This window comes from Vanessa atalanta, chromosome 29 (assembly GCF_905147765.1).
Source record: "Vanessa atalanta chromosome 29, ilVanAtal1.2, whole genome shotgun sequence".
NCBI lineage: Eukaryota > Metazoa > Arthropoda > Insecta > Lepidoptera > Nymphalidae > Vanessa > Vanessa atalanta.
Window position 1 is genome coordinate 405,200 of NC_061899.1, and position 23,642 is coordinate 428,841.

The 23,642-nt window shown below is 35.3% G+C and overlaps 1 pseudogene; it reads left to right on the top strand.

The window, feature by feature from the left end:
* The window catches only part of LOC125074941, a 48,660-nt pseudogene that overhangs the window by 16,937 nt on the left and 8,081 nt on the right, over positions 1 to 23,642 (top strand).

The following is a 23,642-nucleotide window of genomic DNA, read 5'->3' on the forward strand; positions in this document are numbered from 1 at the left end:
TTACTTAAGTGATCTGTTTTCTCTGCTATCAAATTGGAACTGCCATCTTGGGCGGGTTCGGATATCATATTCTTTGAAAAGAACTTTTAGTTTTGAATTAGTGGTATCATTTTTTACTTAATTCACGAGTCTCCAACAAAAGATATAGACTAAATAATTTAAGGGTTACAAGTTGTGTGCTCCTTCAATTATAGGAGACCACAGCGTGCACTAAGCTTAAGCAAAAAAAAAAAAACATTATCTGTGTTTACTGTTTCATCACTTTGTCCATTACGACGTGTCAAGTTGTGCGTATTGTGAATTTTATTAATTTGCTTTCCTAACGAATAGGATTGAAAATTGCCAACAATATTATTTTAAATCCGACTCGTAGTTACTTGAAATTAACGTTTTCAAACATTCGACTATTAAATCATTTATAAGATTAAATTAAATCTTTTTTAGTTAGGTTTATAAACTTAGGAAACGCATTAGAAATACTAACAGTATTTAAAACGGGATATTTACCATGTTTTTTTTATATTTATTTGGTGGAGCTCGATATTTCGACATTATCTACGAATGTCTTGTTCACGAGACTGAGGTTTGCGGGTAGATTTTGAGTACACTCCACCAAATAAAAATAAAAAACATGGTAAATATCCCATTTTAAATACTGTTAGTAATAAAAATAGCCATGTTAATTTAAATTGCTTTAGAAATACGTTCCGTAGATATGTATTTTGACCATTCAGATTGAGTACGAGATGACTTAAATTTATTCAATAAAAAACTCAATAGCACTCGTCCGGATATGAACCTGAGACCTTCAGATAAGATCCACGTGTCTGGGTATTTTCGGCTGTTGTTCTGAGTTCATTGAAGCAACGTAAATAAAAAAAAAAATGCTTAGAGCATTTGAGATCAGTCGTGCGTCAGTGTATCCGTTTGTTATCTGACCTTTGTACTTAACCTTAAGATTACTATTTTAAGCCAGAAGGACTATGTCAATTTTGCAAACACCTATCCTAAATTTACTTTGTGTTAGTGGATTGTTCATGTCCCTCTGGGTACCTGGGTACTTTACAGATATTCTACCGACAAACAGCAATACTTAAATGCTTGTTCCGGTTTGAAGGCTGAGTGAGCCAGAGTATAAAAATTTAATTGTATTTTACTGACATTAACATTACATTAGCAGCCTGTAAATTCCCACTGCTGCACTAATGCCTCCTCTCCCTTTGAGGAGAAGGCTTGGAGCATAACCACGCTGCTCCAATGCGGGTTGGTGGAATACACATGTGTCAGAATTTCGTTGAAATTAGACACATGTAAGTGTCCTCACGATGATTTCCTTCACCGCCGAGCACGAGATGAATGATAAACACAAATTAAGCACATGAAATTCAGTGCTTGCCTAGGTTTGAGCCCGCAATCATCGGTTAAGATGCATGCATTTCGGCTCTATATACTGCATACTCTGTAATTAAAACGATGGAAATGATTACCTACAGAACTTCTGGTTGTAGCTTGACGTTTAATTTAACTCTGTAACATGGCGATTTGAAAGTTCTTCTATGAGCCTACCCGAATAAAGAATATTTTGAGTGTAACTGCGAGTGCAAAGGACACTCCTTAGCCCCAAGGTTAGTGGACCATTGGCGACGCAAGGGATGGTGCATGGACGTTGGGGACTCACCATTTGCCCGTCACAAAAAATGTCCTTAATAATGAAAACTTGAGGGATTTTGAACAGAAACAATGAATCTTAAAATAAATTTAATGTTTTATTATACATAGACATAGACATGATCTATGTTATTAAGATAACGATCATTGCCAATATACGCAAACATACATTGAATTACCAAATTGTATACAGGGTGTTTCGATAAACAATCTATATTATCTATTATATTAATAAATGTTTATTATCTATTATATTAATATTATAAATGTGAAAGTAACTCTGTCTGTCTGCTTGTCTGTCGCTCTTTCACTGACGAAACGAAGTTGACGAAATTTGGTGTGAAGCAAAGTTAAACTCTAAGTAAGGAAATAGGCTACTTTATTGCCTAACACATGACAACCAACCCTTAAAAGGCGAGCGAAGCCGCGGGAAACAACTATTTTATTATAAATTTAACAACATTATTTAAAAATCGTTTTCTAGCCACTGAAGTACTCCTAAACGGCTGGGCCAGTATTGATGATGTTTTTCTGCGTTTGCGGTCCGGTCATTCGACATGTGAATATTAAATGATCGCGGGCTTAAAGCCCGGGCCTGTACCACTGATTTATCATGTGCTTACCGACATATTTCAGTCTTAAGGACATATTTAGCACAAAAGTCGCAACTGCACAGAAAAGCTCTCTTTATCTCTCAACTACCATAAAATGAGCGTACGACAAATTCTAATAACCAATTGACACGTTTTACTGGGTAGTAGGGCTTTGTGCAAGCCCGTCTGGGTAGGTACCACCCACTCATCAGATATTCTACCGCCAAATAACAGTACACTGTATTGTTGTGTTCCGGTTAGAAGGGTGAGTGAGCCAGTGTAATCACAGGCACAGGGGACATAACATCTTAGTTTCCAAGGTTGATGGCGCATAGGTGATGTGAGAAATGGTTAATATTTCTTACAGCGCCATTGTCTATGGGCGGTGGTGACCACTTACCATCAGGTGGCCCATATGCTCGTCCGCCAACCAATGCCATAAAACAAAGGCATGGGATGTTAACAAAGCTGGCTTAACAAATCTTCAAAATCAAAATACAACTATTTTTACTGACACTTCCGAATCATCATTTCACTGATTAGATTTAAGTTGGTCCAACTTGAAGACCAGGACCTTAGAATATACAGCCTAATAAATAAACTACTCAACTAAAATGGGAGATACTTAAAAATTAAATAAAAAACGGCATCATGTATATGACCTACAGATTTAAAAAAAAATTAAATAGTAGGCGGTCTCGTTTGTATAACGAATTTACATTATTACATATACAATAATTATATGTTATCGTTTCGATCGTAATTAATCGGTCTCGTACTAAAATCGATTTCGTTATAATCGATGTTGAAATTCATTAATTAGTTCATTTAAGTTGATCATTTAAAAATTGTCCACTGAGAAGACCCAGTGGTTAGAAGGCATACATCTTAACCGAAGATTTCGGGTTCAAACCCAGGCAGGCACCGCTAAATTTCATGCACTTAATTTGCGTTTATAATTCATCTCGTGCTCGGCGGTGAAGGAAAACCTCGTGAGGAAACCTGCATGTGTCTAATTTCAACGAAATTCTGCCACATGTGTATTCCACCGACCCGCATTGGTGCAGCGTGGTAGAATGCTTCAAACCTTCTCCTCAAAGGAAGAGGAGGCCTTAGCCCAGCAGTGGGAAATTTACAGGCTGCTAATATAACACTGCTGAGCAATACTCTCTTTTTGTTTTTGTTTATTAATTGTTAATAATGTATAACACCTCGCCTTATTGCCTCCACTGGTGACAGGAGGGCTGGTTAATTTTTTGGCCAGAGGATCGGAATTGCGATGAAATGCTGCTAGCATTCTTGCCTTTCCACGCGGTCATGATTTGTACAGTAACCATTTTTAATTTCTATTTGTATATAATTAGAGCCCTTATTTTAAACTTAAATTATTATAATATTATCAATGAATACTCTCTGTTAGTTTCACAGGCAAGACGACGGAGATTTTTTGCGCAATTGGACCGCGTGTAGAAATCTTCCAACCGACATAAGTAGGTACTAATAAGAGTCGTAATAATGTTCAACATATTACATTAAAGACATTTCGTAACATTTATTTTTATTACATAAATATCCTTTTCTTTTTCATCAAAATCAAAATATACTTTATTCAAGTAGGCTCGCTTCAGTATACTGGTAACAGTTGTGATACGAAATAGGGCGGTATTTTATTTTCTCAGGCTTTCTCACGATGTTTTGAATTAACTTTACACATAGTACGAGATACGATAAAAGAAATAATTAAACTTTATTCAAGTAGGCAAGGCCTTTTACAAGAAATTTTGAATCGTCATTTAACAAACTATTTAAAGTAAAGCTACCACCGGTTCGGAATGTAGATTCTACCGAGAAGAACCGGCAAGAAAATCAGTAGTTACTCTTTTTCAACATCTAAAAATACAGTCGTGTTAGTTAAATACAATTATATATGTATGTTATGTCTCCTGCTTGGAAGTCAACAAGCATTAACTCCGCGCTTTTTTATCATCATTATAATCTTGTATCGAATAATATGCCTTCTTGACCAATGTATTTTTTACAATTGACTTGAATCTATAAAACGCCAAAGTTAAAAATATCTGCGGAATTTTATTATAGAAGCGGATACCTTGCCCCAAGAATGATTTATTGACTTTGCGGAGTCGGAAACTTGGCGTTCTAAGCTTACCCTCACTTCTTGTGCACTTACAATGATTATCACTGATTTTATCAAAGTGATCAATGCCACTGTGAATATACATAAAATTGTTGTAAATATATTGTGACGCAACAGTGATAGCTTAAAGACTTTTATTAATGATTCTGTGTGTACGTGTGTGGTACGCTTCAGTGTAGCTCGGTCCAATGAATACAAAGTAATCTCGAAATAAGATAATAGGAATATACTATCACATCGTTTTATTCCCGAAAGTATCTTTTTAATTAGTTTTTTATTACTAAGTAAACATGAAAATGTCCGTCCGTTTGTTACTATTCGCATGCTTATATTCTTACGTTGTATTGTGAATTTCTATCGATGTTTAGGAAAAACGAGCGTGTTGACATTACCAAGAAATAGAACCTCGGGTTCACTGTAAATGATAAAGCAACGTCCATACCGCGAATTTAATATTGCGACAAAAATGTAATTAAAAGTTTAATTGTTTTGGAAGGTGTAACTTAACTTTAGATTTAATTGAATTTTGTTAAATGACGATCAAGAGTGCTCGTAAGGGAGTTCTCGAATTATATATATTTTGATTTTGGTGGACTAACGACTTACCTTACGAGACGAAAGTTTAAAGATTGTTCCATCACGATCCAATGCAAGTTAGTTAAAAGTTACACATGCAAGTTTTCACCAATTTAAACATAGACTTCTTTTATTTTAGGCCACCTGATGTTAAGTGGTCACCACCGCCCGTAGACATTGGCGCTGTTAGAAATATTAACCATTCCTTACTTCGCCAATGCCCCACTAACCTTGGGATAAGATGTTATGTCTCTTGTGCCTGTAGTAGCACTGGTACACTCATTCTTCAAACAGGAACACAACAATACTGAGCACTGACATACTTGTTTGACGGCAGAATATCTGATGCGTGGATGGTACCTACCCAGACGGGTTTGCACAAAGCCCTATCACCAAGACCAAGCCCGACAAAAGTCTTACAAGAAATCTCACTGTGAACGCACTCTCGTGATTACTATTACGTGCTTGTGAAACGCGTAATCGGTTCACACGCGTTTTAACAGACGGACAGATTCGTATAAAACATTATACATACATAGAATTTAATTAGTATTTTTTGTACCAATCTCAATTTGTAAAAATGATGAATGAAAACGAATCACTGGTCTAAATATATCAATTGGTTGATACATATTAAAAACATTAATTATTAATAATGTTTAAGTACTTTATTATATTAACGTTTATTAATAAAAGTGTTTTCACCAAAACAAACGCGGAATGTGGTTACAAGGTAAGGTATTTAATAAAAACATTTTTGAATCGTCGTGATACAGTGTTGAATTAAATGTTAAGCTACAATCGGTTCGGAAAGTAGATTCTACCGAAAAGAACCGGCAAGAAACTCAGTAGTTACTATTTTCCAGTATTTTAATTATAGAGTATATCAGTAAATTACTATTATTGTTTTAAATATCCTGCTTAGAAATTAATAAATACTAAGACCACGCTTTTTTATTATTAATATGCCTTATTTATGAATATTATTTTAAATAAATAAATCACATTGGACAACATCACATACATTACTCTGATCCCAATGTAAGTAGCTAAAGCACTTGTGTTGTGGAAAATCAGAAGTAACGACGGTACCACAAATACCCAGACCCAAGACAATATGGAAAACTAATGAACTTTTTTTACATCGACTCGGCCGGGAATCTCGAGGGGACCTCGGAGTGGCGTACCCATGAATTTTTTATTGGAATATTATAATTATTGGCAGATATCTTCGTCCAAATTATGTGTAACGAAAAAAACTTCTGCTTAACGGGTGATCAGTTAACTGTAATAAAACGTAGACCAGTTGACCGTTGGCAGTTAAACCTATAAAATAATGTATATGCTGTGAACACATTTTGACATATGTTCGTATATTAACGAATACACAATTAAACGCTGTAGAACAAATATACCTGTTTAACATTTCTTTGCTAAGTGCACGCGCCGCTCATAAAAAAAGTAAGATAACTTTACAATTAACTATTTTTTCTTATATTTTCACGCAATTTATTTACGTATAATATTATTTCGTATACCATTTAAAATTTTTACAAAGTTTATTACAACAAAATTACTAAATAAATCTTATTATTCGTTAAAGTACTAGTACAAAAAAAAGCGTCTGGATTTAGGCTCAGGTTCCATCACAGGACAGCATTGTAAATCTGCTTTTTTGAAAAGAGCAACTATGCGAGTTTCTTGCAGTTTTATATCGCTGGAGGCTGCTTTCCGAAACGGTGGTAGTGTTTAATATTGACGATTCAAAAACGCTTCATTGTGAAGTTTACTTCAATAAAAACATTTAATTTGATTATTATAACTATTGTCATTCCTGTTAGATGTTCTGAATAAATAAATAAATAAAAAGTTCCAATTTTCTATACGTATAATAAGATTGGAGTGTCTGTTTGTAATATTAAAATACCCGCTTTTTATTAAATGCACACGGTACGTATACTAAAATAACGTTTTTTACAATTATTGTGTGTCTGTCTGTCTGTCTGTTTGTTCCGGCTAATCTCTGGAACGGCTGCACCGATTTTAACGGGACTTTCAATGGCAGATAGCTGGTGTAATAAGGAATAACTTACTAGGCTACTTTTATTTTAGAATTAGTAATAAATCCAAACGCACACGAAGTCACGGGCACCGCTAATTTTAAATAAATCTACATTGGCCTTTCCTTTTACCAACAGCAATGTCCACCGACAAAGGATGGCGCTCTGAACGTCCATGTGATCCCGCACTCGCACATGGACGCTGGATGGGTTAAGACCTTCGATGAATATTACTATGGCAGTAAGGAAACATTCCGTGTTAAATCATGCCCATTAATTTTGTGCAACAAAATACTTATTATGAAAAAAAAACCACAGATAAAATCTAACCGGAACACCTTAAAAAATAAAATAATATATCGGGCTTGTAATATTTAATAACAAACCAGGAAAATTGTTCTTTATCGTTCATTAATAAAAAAAAAGATAAAACAAGGTTAAGAGCAAATGGTACTCACGAATTTGGATAGAATATTTTGCAAACTCGAGTAACCTTTACTAAGTTCCAAGTACTTAATTTGTGTGTATAATACTTTCATGGTGGTAGGGCTTTGTGCAAGCAAATATGAGTAGGTATCACCCACTCATCAGATATCTTACCAGCAGTAACACCAGTCACAAGAAACATAACATCTTAGCGCCCATGGCCTTTTGGCAGTGTAAAGAATGGTTATATTTATTACAGCCCCATTATCTATGAGCGGTGGTCACCACTTACCATCAGATAGGCTATTTGGCCGTCCGTCTATCTATAAAAAAATCATCTTGTGTTAGTGATCGAAAACACAGAAGTAATTCTAATTAATGTGATGTTACAAGCTCATAGCATCCTCAAAAGTAAAGCCTCTGTGGTATTTAGAGGCTGGTACCTGTTTTTATTTTTAAGGATAAAGTATGACTTACTCGGTGATAGAACTTTGTGTAACGCCGTCCGGGCAGGTACCAGTAATTCATCAGCTATACAGCAATACTTAGAATTATTTTGTTTCGGAATGACCCAGAGTAACTACAGTCACAAGGGACATAACATCTTATCTCCCAAGGTTCACAGCGCATTATTGATGTAAGAAATGGTTAATATTTCTCACAGCGCTAATGTCTATGGCGGTGATGACTTATCAGGTGGACCATTTGCCAGTACGTCTATCTACATAAAAAAGGTTATTTCACTATTGAAATGGCATTATTTTTTCAGCTAAGACCAGCGTCAGCTCAGCGAACGTTCAACTCATATACCACTCTGTGTTATCTGAACTGATCCACGACAAGAGAAGAAAGTAAGTAACTAATGCGAAAGTTTATCAGTTTGAAACCACTTAACCATAGAGGTCGTGCTTAAATTTGACATAGAGTATGTAACCAGGGCAATGAACGGAGAAAGGAACATCGGAAAAAACATTTGGAAATAGCTCTTATACAGGTCTTTGAACCAGGTCACCCATAGTTTTAATGGCATCGTTAGGCGGGTGATCAAATGGATCGCCTGATGGTAAGCGGTCACTGCTAATAGATATCGGCACCGTATGTAATTGTAATGATTTCTAACATAACCAACGCGTGATCAACATTAGGAAACAAAATGCTTTGTCCCTTGTCCTGGAATGATAATATTGTGTATTGTATAGAATATCTGCTGAGTGGGTACAACAGCTCTACCACCAAATATTTGTGCTATCTACCGAAAAATAATTATACTATAAGTGTCTTTGTAAAAGGAACTAGATTATTTAAAACAAGTTGTCGATCGGACTACACTAGTGATTTATGGTTTTGACGTCAGGTTTTAAGCATGGAACTGCCGTTAGAGTTCTAGCATGCTACATACCTAATTTTATCAAATTGGGTTTAATGATTTGGCTGTGAAAGAGCAACAAACAGACAAAGTTACTTTCGAATTGATAATATTAAAGTAGATAATTGCAATATGATTGTTTTAATGGTTACGACATGGAAATGGACATGGTAATGGTTATGACAAGGAAAAATATAGTCTCTGATGACGTTTTCCCCTCAGATTCACTTTCTCGGAAACGGCATACTTCTGGCGTTGGTGGAAGGAACAGCGCGGAACAACTCGGGCCACATTCAGATCTCTCGTTGCGGAAGGTCGGATAGAGTTTGCGGGTGGTGGCTGGGTGCAAGCTGATGAGGCTACTATTGACTATCTTCAACTCTTGGACCAGTATACATGGGGACTCAGGTAATTGTCTAGTAGATTTCTGATGATCTATTTCTCTAACACCATGTTTTCTAAAATAAAATTCCATCCCCCGGAGTTAACATATCTTTCCTTTAGCCTAATATGTACTATATCTTGTTTTAAGAAATCAATTACTAATTCGCATATAACCCGTGCTAGCATAGGCCTTGTTTCGGTGAAGACTCAGAGAGAACTGTGCTATATATAGTGCTTCTCCGCAATATTCTATTGCCCATAAGAGTGCATTCGTGTATAATTTTATCACATCAAACGTGTCTGGACTCTTATTATTGCAGTTAGAAAATAGTGCTAAATTATATTAAATAAGAAAGTTTCCGAAATATATTTGTAACGTCGTAGCTATAAAACACCTAAAATGTCACTGCAGATATAGTTAATGGCATAAATGTGACTGGCAAGCTTTGAATTACTTTATAATTGACATTCGAGCACCACTTCGGTCTACTAGAGCAATTTTAATATTAGACAATAATTATGATAATCATTCCACCCTGACCGATTTCAAGAATGATTTACCTACTATGAATTTTATAGTGCACAAATACGTGTGCATACACAGAGGCACTCTGTATTCCCTCACTCCATAATCCATTGGGATTATACGAGTGAGGAAATAGAGATGCCAAATCGGACACCACCAGTAAGTGAACTCTTACTGGTGGTGTCCGATTTAAGAAGAAGCAGGACCATGGATTTACTTGCTTTTCGGGGCCTGTGTTGTGCACATTTCAAACTTCCAGAATCCGGACTATTACTGAAAATTTTTTGACAACAATACCCAATAACTTTTTATCCGCTCAACGTGGGGTTTGAAGCCAGGACCCCGAGATCTTCGGCCTTATATCCAGCCACTAAATCTCATTGGGCAGTCTAAAAAAAATAAGTGCTGAAAAATTACAGACGGTTATGCGACTAAGATTAATCTGCTATAATGTATACTTTTTCAGAAAACTAAATGACACTTTAGGTCCATGCGGCAAACCTAAGGCAGCGTGGCAGATCGACACGTACGGGCATACGCGGGAACACGCATCCTTGATCGCGCAAATGGGCTTCGATGGTCTTTTTATAGGTATCTCTCTCTGTAAATATTTAATGTGGTCTTCTCATGAAACTTTATATTTATTCAATGAGATGGATCAAGTAATATAGTCCAAAATACGTTTTTCAAAATGTACATTTTCTGCAACAGTTTTCCACCATAGAACACTGACAATGCACCAAAACTCTGCTAAGACTCTAAGACTATTGACCTCTTGAAAAAGAATTACCATTTTCTTCGTCAGATAGAGCCTTAAGTGTGACCAGAAAAGCGGATACAATGTGAATCCTACTGCTTCAAGAATCGAAAGTTCATAAGTCTAGGAGACATCATAGAACTGCAAATGGTGGGGTCGTTACCTCTAAGATTGCGATTTTCAGGAGAGAAGTGTTATTATGGACAGTTTGATCTTCAAATTCAGAGAAACCAAAAATATTATTATCGATAACACTAATCAGATATGACACGTTTGATTTATTATTAATTTTAAATGAGTGTTCGTCAAAAGAAAATCAGTACAATTGGTGATTAAATTTCTAGGTAGAGTTGAACACAAAGAAAGAGAAACAATGCTAGAGGAAGACCGAATGGAGTTTATTTGGAGAGGCAGCGATGTGCTCGGTAAGTTTTGCTACTTTATTCAGTAAAGCTAGTTCCAAAAACTCCTAAGACTTTAGAAATGTTGGACTATATCTATGCATAACCTTTTACGCACTAAAAACAGTTCTTGATTAATATATCTCTACTTCCACGATTACAGAGAATCCATAACTAATACTGTATATTATATTATTTTGTTTCACATTATGACGTTTTCATAATGTGAAACAAAATAATTGTAAAAAGTACAAAGTATTGATTTTAAAATATATCAAAAAACTAAAATATTTATTGCAAGTTGATGTTACGTTACATTTGAAATTATATAGTTTTAACTACTAAGTTGCTTGCCGGTTATTCTCGGTTAAATCTACATTCCGAACCGGTGCTAGCTTTACGTTACGTGCTTGGAAAAACCTACTTGAATAAAGTATGATTTGTTTTTGGATTTCATTCGTTGGTAGGCAAATTAACGATACTAATATTTTATCGTAAATTCTCGCTACTCTAAGCCCGGTTAACATTATCCCAGTCCAGTAATCCAGCATAGCGTTCATCTGGATCATATCGTCTCCATTAGTCCATACAAGAACTGTCTACCACAAAACTGAAATGAACCGCGGACATTACAGGAACACTCTCTATTAACAGCGATTTTTTAGTATCAGCTCTGTGCGCAAAGTCATGACGATGTCCTTATCAATAAGGACAGATATAGCCAGTCTTCCTACTAATAAAAGGTTACTTCTTGAAGGTAAAATGTCTGACATAATAACGCATGCGCTGTTCAATCTATACAACGCTCCGGACGGCTTCTGTTTCGACTTCCTCTGCAGCGACGAACCGATCATCGAAGACCCTGACAGCAAAGTCTACAATGCCGATAAACGAGTAAGTTCATTTGAATAATATAATTATACATTTTTCTTACATTACATTAGCAGCCTGTAAATTTCCCACTACTGGGCTAAGGCCTCCTCTCCCTTTGAAGAGAAGGTTTGAGGCATATTCACCACGCTGCTCCAATGCGGGTTAATGGAATACACATGTGGTGGAATTTCGTTGAAATTAGACACATGCAGGTTTCCTCACGATGTTTTCCTTCCCTGCTGAGCACGAGATGAATTATAAACACAAATTAAGCACATGAAAATTCAGTGGTGCCTACCTGGACTTGAAATCATCTGTTAAGATGCACGCGTTCTAACCACTGGGCCATCTCGGCTCAATAATTATAATATGGAATTAATCGTGTCAATATGAGCAGCGTGGTAGCATAAACTCCATGCCAATTTTTCCTTTTTTCTTCTTCATGTAAAGCAAATCATGACTGCTTGGTGAGGTGTCAAAAGGGATAACAGCATTATTCCATTAAATCACAATTACGATTTTCTGCACAAAAATGTACCCTTGTATGTACGTACAGCTAGAAGATCCAATATGCAACGATTGATATTTATACCCTGTTCAAGTTGGCTTGATCTTTTTGACAGACGGGCTAGTGATGAGAAACAGAAAATATAACATATATAACAGTCGATGGAACGATGGAAGGCGTAATTCAAATTAGAATTCATTTTTTTTTTCACTTGTTTTTCTAAAAATATTTATACCAGCCAAAGAGACCCCAACTACCAACAACCTTTCTTTGGCTAACCCAACCAAAAGGACCCCCGTTCGTAACAATGATCTTTAATAAGGATTTTTGTAATCGATATTTGTAGCAGTTACTGCCTGTTGTTCGCGTCCCTACCGTCCGACCGATGTAACATTGTACAAGCGTCTATTATTTTCAGTGTTTCTATTTAAAATTTTACTTTGAAGCAATAATATGTAAAAGAAAAAGTCTTAAAATTTTCGGATAACGCTTGAATCTTTAGGAACTTTTGTATTATACGTATTTTTTTTAAATATTTTAACAATTTTTAAAATCATTAAATTAAGGAAATTATATGTTTGTCATTGTAAAGTTATGTCGATCGGAAAAAATTACATCTGTCAAAAAGATCAAGCTATCTTGTACAGGGTATAGTCGTAAATTGAAATTATATTTACAGGTGAATGATTTCATCTCGCAAGTCGAACGTCAGGCCAAATACTACGACCATGACAACATCATCGTGACAATGGGGGGAGACTTCACCTACCAGAGCGCTGCCAACTGGTTCATTAATATTGACAAATTGATTAAGTAAGTATGGAAGCGCCATTGTCCTGCGTGCCTACGTGACTTTTTTTTTAGATGACGTGTTTGTTTTATAATTCATATCATGTCTGTGTTTTATATAGTTTAGTTTGTTATTATTATATTTTCAATTTTAATCTATATTAATATTATAAATGCTTAAATAACTCGAACCCAGTACGAAACCACTGAACCGAATTTTATGAAATTTGGTATTTAGCTAGTGTAATTTCAGTAGTTCGGGATGGCAAAATAAAATTATGTTATACCATGATGTTTCAATCTCTCTCTATTTACAATGCCCACAATCATCCAATTGTTTTCCTTATGACAGCTCAGTCACTTTTAAAATAAGAAATAGTGTTACATGCCAGTATTGAATGTTATAAAATAATATCAACTAAAGTTGTACAAATTATTGATTAATTAATTACAATAATAATTGTAATAATATGTAATAATAATAATAATAATGTGACATTATTAATGATATTATTAATTATGATATCCTATGACGTAGCACCGTATTGGAGGCTAGGGCTAGTCTCGTAACACTAGCTTCAACTACTTCACTAGATTACACTAAACGACCAAACCTAAGACGCGAAGCCGCGAAAAACAACTAGTTAATTATATTCTTACGTTATAATAATTTCATATAACAATATTTAAAAGATTGAATATCATGGAGTCTAGTCTTCATTTGTTATAGGACTCCGTGGATATTATTAGCTATACCTATCGATGAATTAAATTAAAACCGAGAGGGTTCATGGCACATCCGGTCAGAGGGACAGTTCCTTTTGTTATATATTGATAGAATTCAAATAATAACAAAAAATAATAATTCCATAGTATAAAACAAATGTCGCTTACCGCTGTCTGTCCCTATGTATGCTTAGATCTTTAAAAGCACATAACGGCTTTTAGATGCGGTTTTTTGTTTAAATAGATAAATTGATTCAATAGGAATGTTTACATCTATAATACATGCACAGTATATGTAGTAGAGAAACAATGATAATTTTAGAGGTTTCTGAAGTGTCGTAATTAAACAGATTTTTTGCGTTTACATTGCAAACGCTGACTGAACCGTACGATTTAGAACAAAATAATGTACTACAGTATTGTACACCTTAAAAAGGTCTTCGAAAAAGTCCGTGATAGTTTCTGTCTATCTCTTAGGGATAGCCCACATTAACCATTTTGTACCCTTTACTTTTTACGAGAAATAATGGCTTATTTTCGAAGCGATTTTAAGCTATACAGCATTAATTTTAAATACATTGTGAATTAATTATAGATCAATATGGCCATTAACAGCATGTAATTAAAATGAATATTTTCGAAGATATTACAGATTTAAAAAGCAGGGACATAGCGGTTTGTATTGTCTAATGACTGAAAAACTGTGAACGTTGTAGGACATTCTGTAGTATATTTATTACCAGCATTACACCCGTGCGAAGCCGGGGCGGGTCGCTAGTTTTATATAAAACGATATACAATACATTTTTCCTAACGTGACGATTTCTAGTTCACTCTATTGTCAGCCGGCTAAAAAAAATCCCTCCAAAAATACAAAACAAAACACAAATGACAAAATACATTGAGTTACTGTAGTTGTCACGCATGAGTTAGACACGAAGTGAAGTCTTAGGATGGTATTGTAGATGGAACATTTGCTAGACAAAAACATATTACACATTTCAATTTGGAAACAAGAGTAACTACTGAATCTCTTGCCAGTAAGTTTTGAAACACCATTCAAAGGCCATAACATTAGTTCATATCTGGTATCGGACCATACAACCTTTCCTACCTAATCAGCCTTGGATTGACACAGTTTTATTGAACAGGAAAGACGTAGTCACTGCTTTACGGTTGCGATCTGGACACATTCCATTTGGAAAATTTGCGCATCTGATGGGAGTGGTTCCGCATCCTTATTGTTCGGTTTGTGGAGTTGTGGAGGATGCCTATCATGTTTTGATGGAGTGTGTCAAGAACGAAACTATAAGACGCCAAATCTTTTGTGATAAGCTTTTTTTTTGTAACGTTGGAGAATGTAACAGTATTTTGTCCATACCTGATTCTGTCTCGGCAAAGAAATTGTACAAATTGATTGAAAGTGTACAAAGAATCTGAATTAATATAAATGTTTAATAACAGGGCGACATAGTCGCTTTAGCGACAAAGCTCTTAAATAAAGAAAAAAAAACATTAGTTCAGATCTTGCATATAAATAAATGATATAGCAATTAATTTTGAAATTTTGCACACTTTCGCTGATATTGTTATAATAATTTTACACATTTATTTTATTATTTACAAGTTGAATTCTCGCCTTTGTAAGGGTGAATATAAATAGAATCGACATGTTACACTGATGAATTAAAGTCACCACTCCCAACTGATCACAGTGCCACAATCGGATCCAATCTACCACTTAGGGCACAATCAACCCACCCCATAAGACACTCATAGAAGAAATCATCAAAATCTGTCCAGCCGTTTAGGAGACCAATTAAATATACACGTACCGAAAAATTATAATCATATATAAATATATTACATAGATTTAATATGAACTATTTGTATTTAAAATTAAAATGGTTATTATTATGAATTCAATGTTGCTAGTCACGAAAAATTAAAAAGCAAAAAATCTCGGAAGGAAGTGCACCTCGTACAATTTTCGGCGTATTATCTGAAGCGGTCAGTGAGCCAAAACGTCACGCTTTAGTGAATACACTAGAATTAAAATTATTTAACGTTAAAAAATAATATTACCGACACGGGAAGTTCGGCAGATATGGCGTAAAGTAATTTAAGATATATTTGGAACGAAGTTCATTTACGCGGCGTCCATTAGAGTGATGGAATGAAAGTCAACATTTTAAAAACGATAATTATAAAAAAATAATTAATCAAATAAGAATAATGAGATAATAGGAAAATAGTGTAAATACAGTTTTTTTTCAAATTATTATTTAAATATAATTAACGATTGTGAATTTAAATACATTCTTAGAATTCGTAAAATGTCATAGTGGAAATATAAAAAAAAATTAAAATGATATTTGTTATTTTTTTTTTTAACAATGTTGTCATTGTTATTTAATTATTTTCATAACGTTGTTAATTTTTTTCGTTGTTTGTTCTTTGATTCGTAATACAGGAAAAGCAATTTTGTTTACCACGACACGTCTCTTTTCTATATTCATGATTTCGTGCAGGTCTACGATATCCGATCGAAAGCTATCCACAATTATAAATCGTTAAAAAATAATGATATTTTAATCTACAAAATTCATTTAACCGAGATATTTGGACATTAAATCCATTAAATTCAATGACATGACAGTTCAACGGGCGGCCATCTTTCACGTTTATGGGTGCGTTCGGAAAGTGTGTTCCAAATAACAATTTCGTGCAGGGCTACGATAAACTCGATGGAAACTTATCTTATAAAAGTTATAATTATAAGAAATGTAAAAGATAAACTGTATTTTTTTTATATCTAGTCATATAATAGTACATTACAACGAATATATTATACCCTGATCTACGACGTTATACGAATCAGTCTTATCCGCGATGTACCAATAGAATTTTATACATCAAAAGATCAACTAACTGATTTAACTTTTCACAGCCACGTGTCCACGCATCCAGCTAACATGTCCGATGTTAATATATTTTATTCGACGCCATCTTGTTATTTGAAGTCTGTTTATTTGTACGGGAGGAGGGATAAGGCGCTCCACACTGAAAAGGTAACTCGACACATCAACCAAGACCTAAATTTACATGTATCCAACTTTTTTTCAAATAATAAACTATGGCGTAATTATATTTATAGATTAAAAGTAATTAAACTTGGGATTGATTTTCCCGATCCACCAAAATCGAATAAAATCAAAAAATATTTTATTCGAGTAGGTTTTTATCACTTTTGAATCATCATTTTACAAACTATATTAAGTGAAGCTACCACCGCTGACACCACAGATAGAAGGCTTTTATCATCTATGATTTTGTCATTATTGTGCCATTATTGTAGCAGGTATGCGGCCTATGTGCCACTTGACATTACTGCTGAAAAAAATGTAAACCATTCCTTACATCGCCAATGTTTCACCAACCTTGAGAACTAAGGTTAAATCCCTTGTGCCTGTAATTACACTTGCTAACTCACCATTCAAATCGAAACAAAATTATACTTAGTTCAAATAGGAACAGCACAAAACTTATACTGTTTTGAAGACGATCTTGCAAAAATCACCACATTCCACCAAGTATGTTCTCCGGTCTGTATGTATTACAATGCAATATATAAATGTAATATCACATAGACCCTATATATTATAAAGGAAACTGACAAATATTTAAAATAGACAATTACCACTTTTATGAAACAATTGGGATATTCCTGAAGAATTAAATGTATGTTTTTATCGTTCAGGCTGATCACCTGCCGTATGCCAGCGACGCAAACACCTACTGGACAGGCTTCTACACTTCCCGACCAAGTTTTAAATACTTGATAAAAAGGGCGCATGTATTCTTGCAGGTAAATTTTACATTCAAAGGTACTTCTTACCTCTTGTATTTAGAGAGGAAGAAACAATAAAACTCGCTTCAGTATACTGGTGACAGTTGTGATACGAAATAGGGCGGTATTTTATTTGACACGTGAAGTTTTTCTCATTTCGTGATGTTTTCAATTAACCTTACACTTAGTACGAGATACGATAAACGAAATAATTAAACTTTATTCAAGTAGGCAAGGCATTTTACGAGCACTTTTGAATCGTCACTTAACAAACTATTTAAAGTAAAGCTACCACCGGTTCGGAATGTAGATTCTACCGAGAAGAACCGGCAAGAAACTCAGTAGTTACTCTTTTTCAAAATTTAAAAATAAAAAGTCATGTTAGTTAAATACAATTATATACCTATGACCTTTGTATATAATACATCCTGCCTGGAAGTCAACAACTCTCTCCACGTTTTTTTATCATCTGTATAATCTTGTATCGAATAATATGTCTTCTTTACATGTTTTGTTATCTTTGTAATGTTAAATGTTTCAGGTTGTGAAACAATTGACGGTTCTATCGCGAATGGGGGACTCGTACGAACTCCATCTGTTGAGACACGCCGTCGGCTTGGCGTTACACCACGACGCAATTACAGGTCGAAATCATTTATTAATAATCTAATTTCTGGATTAAATATCACTTGATTCAACTGCTTTATTTTGGATACTAAAAACTTTACAATATTTTCCCTAAAATATAATCATTTTAGAATTGGTTATTTAATTATTTATTCATAAGCCGAGATGGCCTAGCGGTTAGAACGCGTGCATCTTAACCGATGATTGCGGGTTTAAACCCTGGCAGGCGCTACTGAATTTTCATGTGCTTAGTTTATGTTTATCATTCATCTCGTGCTCAGCGTTGAAGGAAAACATCGTAAGGAAACCTGCATTTGTCTAATTTCAACGAAATTTGCCACATCCCGCACAAGTGTATTCCACCAACCCGCATTAGAGCAGCGTGGTGGAATATGCTCCAAACCTTCTCCTCAAAGGGAGAGGAAGCCTTAGCCCAGCAGTGGGAAATTTACAGGCTGTTAATGTAATGTAATGTAATTCATAGAACATTTTATTTATATACAAAGAGAGAGATGTGTCGTGTTTTAGTTATAAAAAACCATTATACACGCTCTAAGTGAGTAGCATTGGATATACAGGATTACAATTGTTCAACAACATCACATACATTACTCTGATCCCAATGTAAGTAGCTAAAGCACTTGTGTTATGGAAAATCAGAAGTAACGGTACCACAAACACCCAGACCCAAGACAATATGGAAAACTAATGAACTTTTTCTACATCGACTCGGCCGGGAATCCCGTGACCTCGGAATGGCGTACCCATGAAAACCGGTGTAAACACTACTCGACTCTCTTGTGTTTGTTTTAAAGGTCTTAGCCGATATCTACCCTTACGTTCATGCTAATTATTATAATATTTAATTTTAGAGTGTACACCTTTATTTTAATTTAATAGTGTTATAATATCTTTACATTGTTTTTGTAAATAGGTTTTTATTTTTATTTCAGGAACAAGTCAACAGCACGTGACAAATGATTTCATAAGACTGTTATCCGAGGCTATTGAAGCTTGCTCGAAGAGAGTGTCGAATTATTTAAGGTGAGTTATTTTTGACGTTGACGTGTAAGTGGGTTAACCAGCTTGACGAAATAAAACAGAGGAATTCGGAAACCTTAAAAAAACTTGTATTAACTGAACGCTGGTAAGATAATATAATAATTGAACTTAGAATTAACTTGTAAGTTATACACGAGCGCTTCGTGTTGCTATTTAAAATTATCAGGCGCTCCAACAGTCATAAATAATCGCAGTATCAAAGTTTTGTTCCCTTATTACATCTCTGACACTTCATATATGTCTGTGCTTTAATACCTACGAGTTTTAACCCGCACGCTTGGTTGGGTGTAACCAAAATAGGTGTAAGGATCAACGAAATTAAAAAAAACAGTCTGCTGACGTTACGTGTCATTTATTATACTGACACGTACTTCGTGATGCGTCTTCTGGTATAAATTTAAATAATACACTAGCTTAGTAGTTTTTTCAGTCAGTGTTTTCAAATAATAGTTCTTATAATATATTTGACGGAGGCAGCGATGGCTGAGCGTTACGATTGTCCTTTCGGTGTTCGGTGGTACGGGGTCCATCACGATGAATCGAAATAAAAATAGTAGTTTAATAACAAAGGCTTATTACGAATTACAAATTAGTTTTAAATAGGTTAAGCCGAGATGGCCCAGTGGTTAGAACGCGTGCATCTTAACCGATGATTTCGGGTTCAAACCCAGGCAGGCACCGCTGAAATTTCATGTGCTTAATTTGTGTTTATAATTCATCTCGTGCTCGGCGGTGAAGGAAAACATCGTGAGGAAACCTGCATGTGTCTAATTTCAACGAAATTCTGCCACATGTGTATTCCGCCAACCCGCATTGGAGTAGCGTGGTGGAATATGCTCCAAACCTTTTCCTCAAAGGGAGAGGAGGCCTTTATCCCAGCAGTGGGACATTTACGGGCTGCTAATGCTAAAAAAAAAAAAGGTTAACCGACAGTTTCGCCTCGGAGGTGTTTGCTGATCGGTTACTCAAACGCAAGTGTTGCTATACAGTCCCCATACTCTCCAAGACGACTCTGTCCACGTGACTTCAGCAACAAATGACGTCACCGCGTTTACCCGTTACTACTACAATGATGTCAGTGACTTTTAATTTAAATTATTGGTTTAGGTACCACCCACTCATCAGATATTCTACCACCAAATAACAGTACTCTGTATTGATGTGTTCCGGTTGAAAGGGTGAGTGAGCCAGTGTAATCACAAGCACAAGGGACATAACATCTTGGTTCCCAAGGTTGTGGCGCATAGGTGATGTAAGGAATGGTTAATAGTTCTTACAGCGCCTTTATCTATGGGCGGTGGTGACCACTTACCATCAGGTGGTCCATATGCTCGTCCGCCAACCAATGCCATTAAAAAAGATATGTTATATGAATATTTCTTGTTTTTTTTTATTTAATTTACAACATCCACGGGCTCACAGTTGCCCGTGCCTTTTCTTACATTTTATTTTTATAAATTTTGGCGTAATATCAATATTAATTAATATAATTAATAATATTTTTACGTAATATAATATTTTTACTGAACATCAGATCCAGCAGATCTTCGCTGGACTTCGAGCTTGTCGTCTTCTTGGAAGATAATATATATTCTTGGAATATTTCTAGTTAACATCATTACTTTGTTTTGTAGTATCTTGACACCGACATGGGGAGGAAGCAGGAGACCGAAGAACAGCCAACAGTTTATAATATGTCATCAACTTAACATGAGCCAGTGCAGAGTGAGTTTTTATGTTATCAATTCCAACGCTGAGCGAAAACCTCCTCTGCTGTTAAGGAGAAAGAGGTCATTTTAACGTACTGCTTTCTTCATCTCATCAATCAAAACAAAATAAGATGTCGGGGCGTCACGGTAGCATGTGCAATCCTCACCCTCAAGAGACGGGTGGATACCGCTTTTTTAATGGATATTACAGTCACCAGTTTCCCCACTCTCCTTTTGAATCTTCTGCTAGTAGGCTCACAAATGACCTATTTTAAAGGAAAGGTGACCTTTAGTGGGTTCTCGAGACATCCAAAAGTTGAATACTTATGGCAACTGATATGTATTCTCGGCTTAAGGTTTAGGTTTAAAGATTATTTATCCCCATAAAGACAATTACATCACTCACATGAGAACACAATTGCAACAAAATACAAACAATTTACAGACATTCGTTACAGACATTCCTTGTCGTACTTAAAATTTTCAATGGAGATAATAACTCACAAATAATTAAAAAATTGATTTGAAAACCACTATTATTCCATTCTACACACTCAGAGAGATATTTTTGTAAAAATACCTCCATAAACAAGATCTAAATATTTCAGTTCACGGAAACCCAAGAATCAATACTACTAATAGTATATAACCCACTCAGCGTGAAGGCTTACTTTCACGTACGACTTCCGGCCATCGCTCTGCATTATTCCATCAGGGATTACAACGGTACGTATAAAATAATATTCCATGTTATAAAATTTAACAATGAGACTTTATTTATCAGTCTACAAGGTGGTCACCACAACTATAGGAACTTAAGTCTTACATCAACAAAATTTTAACATTATCAACAAAGTGTAGCAACCAATCAAGAGAACTAAGATTTTCTATCCCTTATGCCAGATGACTTAGTTACTCGTCCAACCGGAATATATTACAATGTATTCATATTTGTGGGTAGATTAACATCGAAGTTGTCTGGGTCAATTTTTAACAACCAATGTCTGAGTCTGTATTTCCGATTGGTACAACGTTGGTTTTCAAATCTAGAGTTAACCGGTATCTTCTAGGCAAGCGTGCTACATCGTAGATCGTATCGATGCTTAACATCAGGCAAGACAACGGTCAAACGTGGCTATCGTATTATGGGTAATAATATATATCAATTGCAGAGGAAATGTTATAGTGTACCAGTTTATATATATCACAGGGGTATTCTCTCTTTTCGGTCACTCTGGTAGTCCAAGACTACTGGAGAACGCTTTCTGTGATATGAGGATGACTACGTTAACAAACTTCGGAATAATAAGGAGAACTAATCCTAATCCGTTTCGAGGTTCGACCAGAAAGCCTAAAATCTGCATTATGAGTCAGCTAGACTAATAAGCAGTCTCCTTTATGATAAAGACAGGTAGACGAGCAAATGGGCCACCTGATGGTAAGTTGTCATCACCACCCATAAACAACGTGGCTGTAAGAAATATTGACCATTCCTAACATCAACAATGCGCCACCAACCTTGGAAACTAATACGTTATGTCCCCTATGTCAAGGTACACTGGCTTAATCACCTTTCAAACCGGAATACAACTTTTTTACTGTACTGCTATTTGGCAGAATAATATCTGATGAGTAGATGGTACCTACCCAGACGGGCTGGCACAAAGCCCTACCACACAGTAATGTATTATTTTTGCAGACGAGGAAGTGGAATACCAGCTGGTACCGCTGCCAACTGCAATCATCAATATGCCAGGTCGTACTTCTAACAGCATACAAGAACTGTGCTTCGAAGCTGAGAATATCCCACCATTGGGTTACACAGCGTATCTCATAGCGCCAATACGAGATCAGTTGGTGAGGCAAATATTTCTACCCATTCAGAGAATTACTTCGAAGCGATAATCTGAAATTTGGTTCTATTTAATATGTAAAGGTTACAAAAACATATTTTGTTTTGTTTTTTTTTTTAAATCTTTGGTTTTTTGTTCGAATTTCATTTTTAGCCTAATTAACATTAATTTTAATAGTGCCATAGAGTGAAGATTAAAATAAACTAAAGGCACACACACACAAAATATACACCTATAAAGCTTACGAACGCACTTATTTAAAATTATAACTAATATTTTTTTGGAACTTGCCAAAAAACCGCTCTAAGGCGTCTAGGGTAGGTCTACTAGTTACAACAAAGGATTATTGTCGATTCTGTTCAATAAAACAAAACAGAAGTATTTAATTTAACATATAAAATTTGTGAAATGTCGATTCAAAAGTGAATAATGTATATTTTGTATATGCTTTTCAGACAGAAGGACAATTTGTAAAAAAAACTCAAAACCAAGAAACGGAACAGGAACTTACGTCATTTATTTCGAATGAGGTAATTAATTTATATTAAGTACGTTAGAAGAAAGCTTATTTCGATATCGCGGGTTCAGACAAGCACCACATTTATTAATCCTGTGCCCTGTGGAGAATACTCTTGAAAGAATCAACGATCCAACAAACTGGCAATGGAACAGCGATATATGTTCCAAAACTTCTCTTTCACAGAAGAGAAGGAATTTTCCTGCGGAACGGATG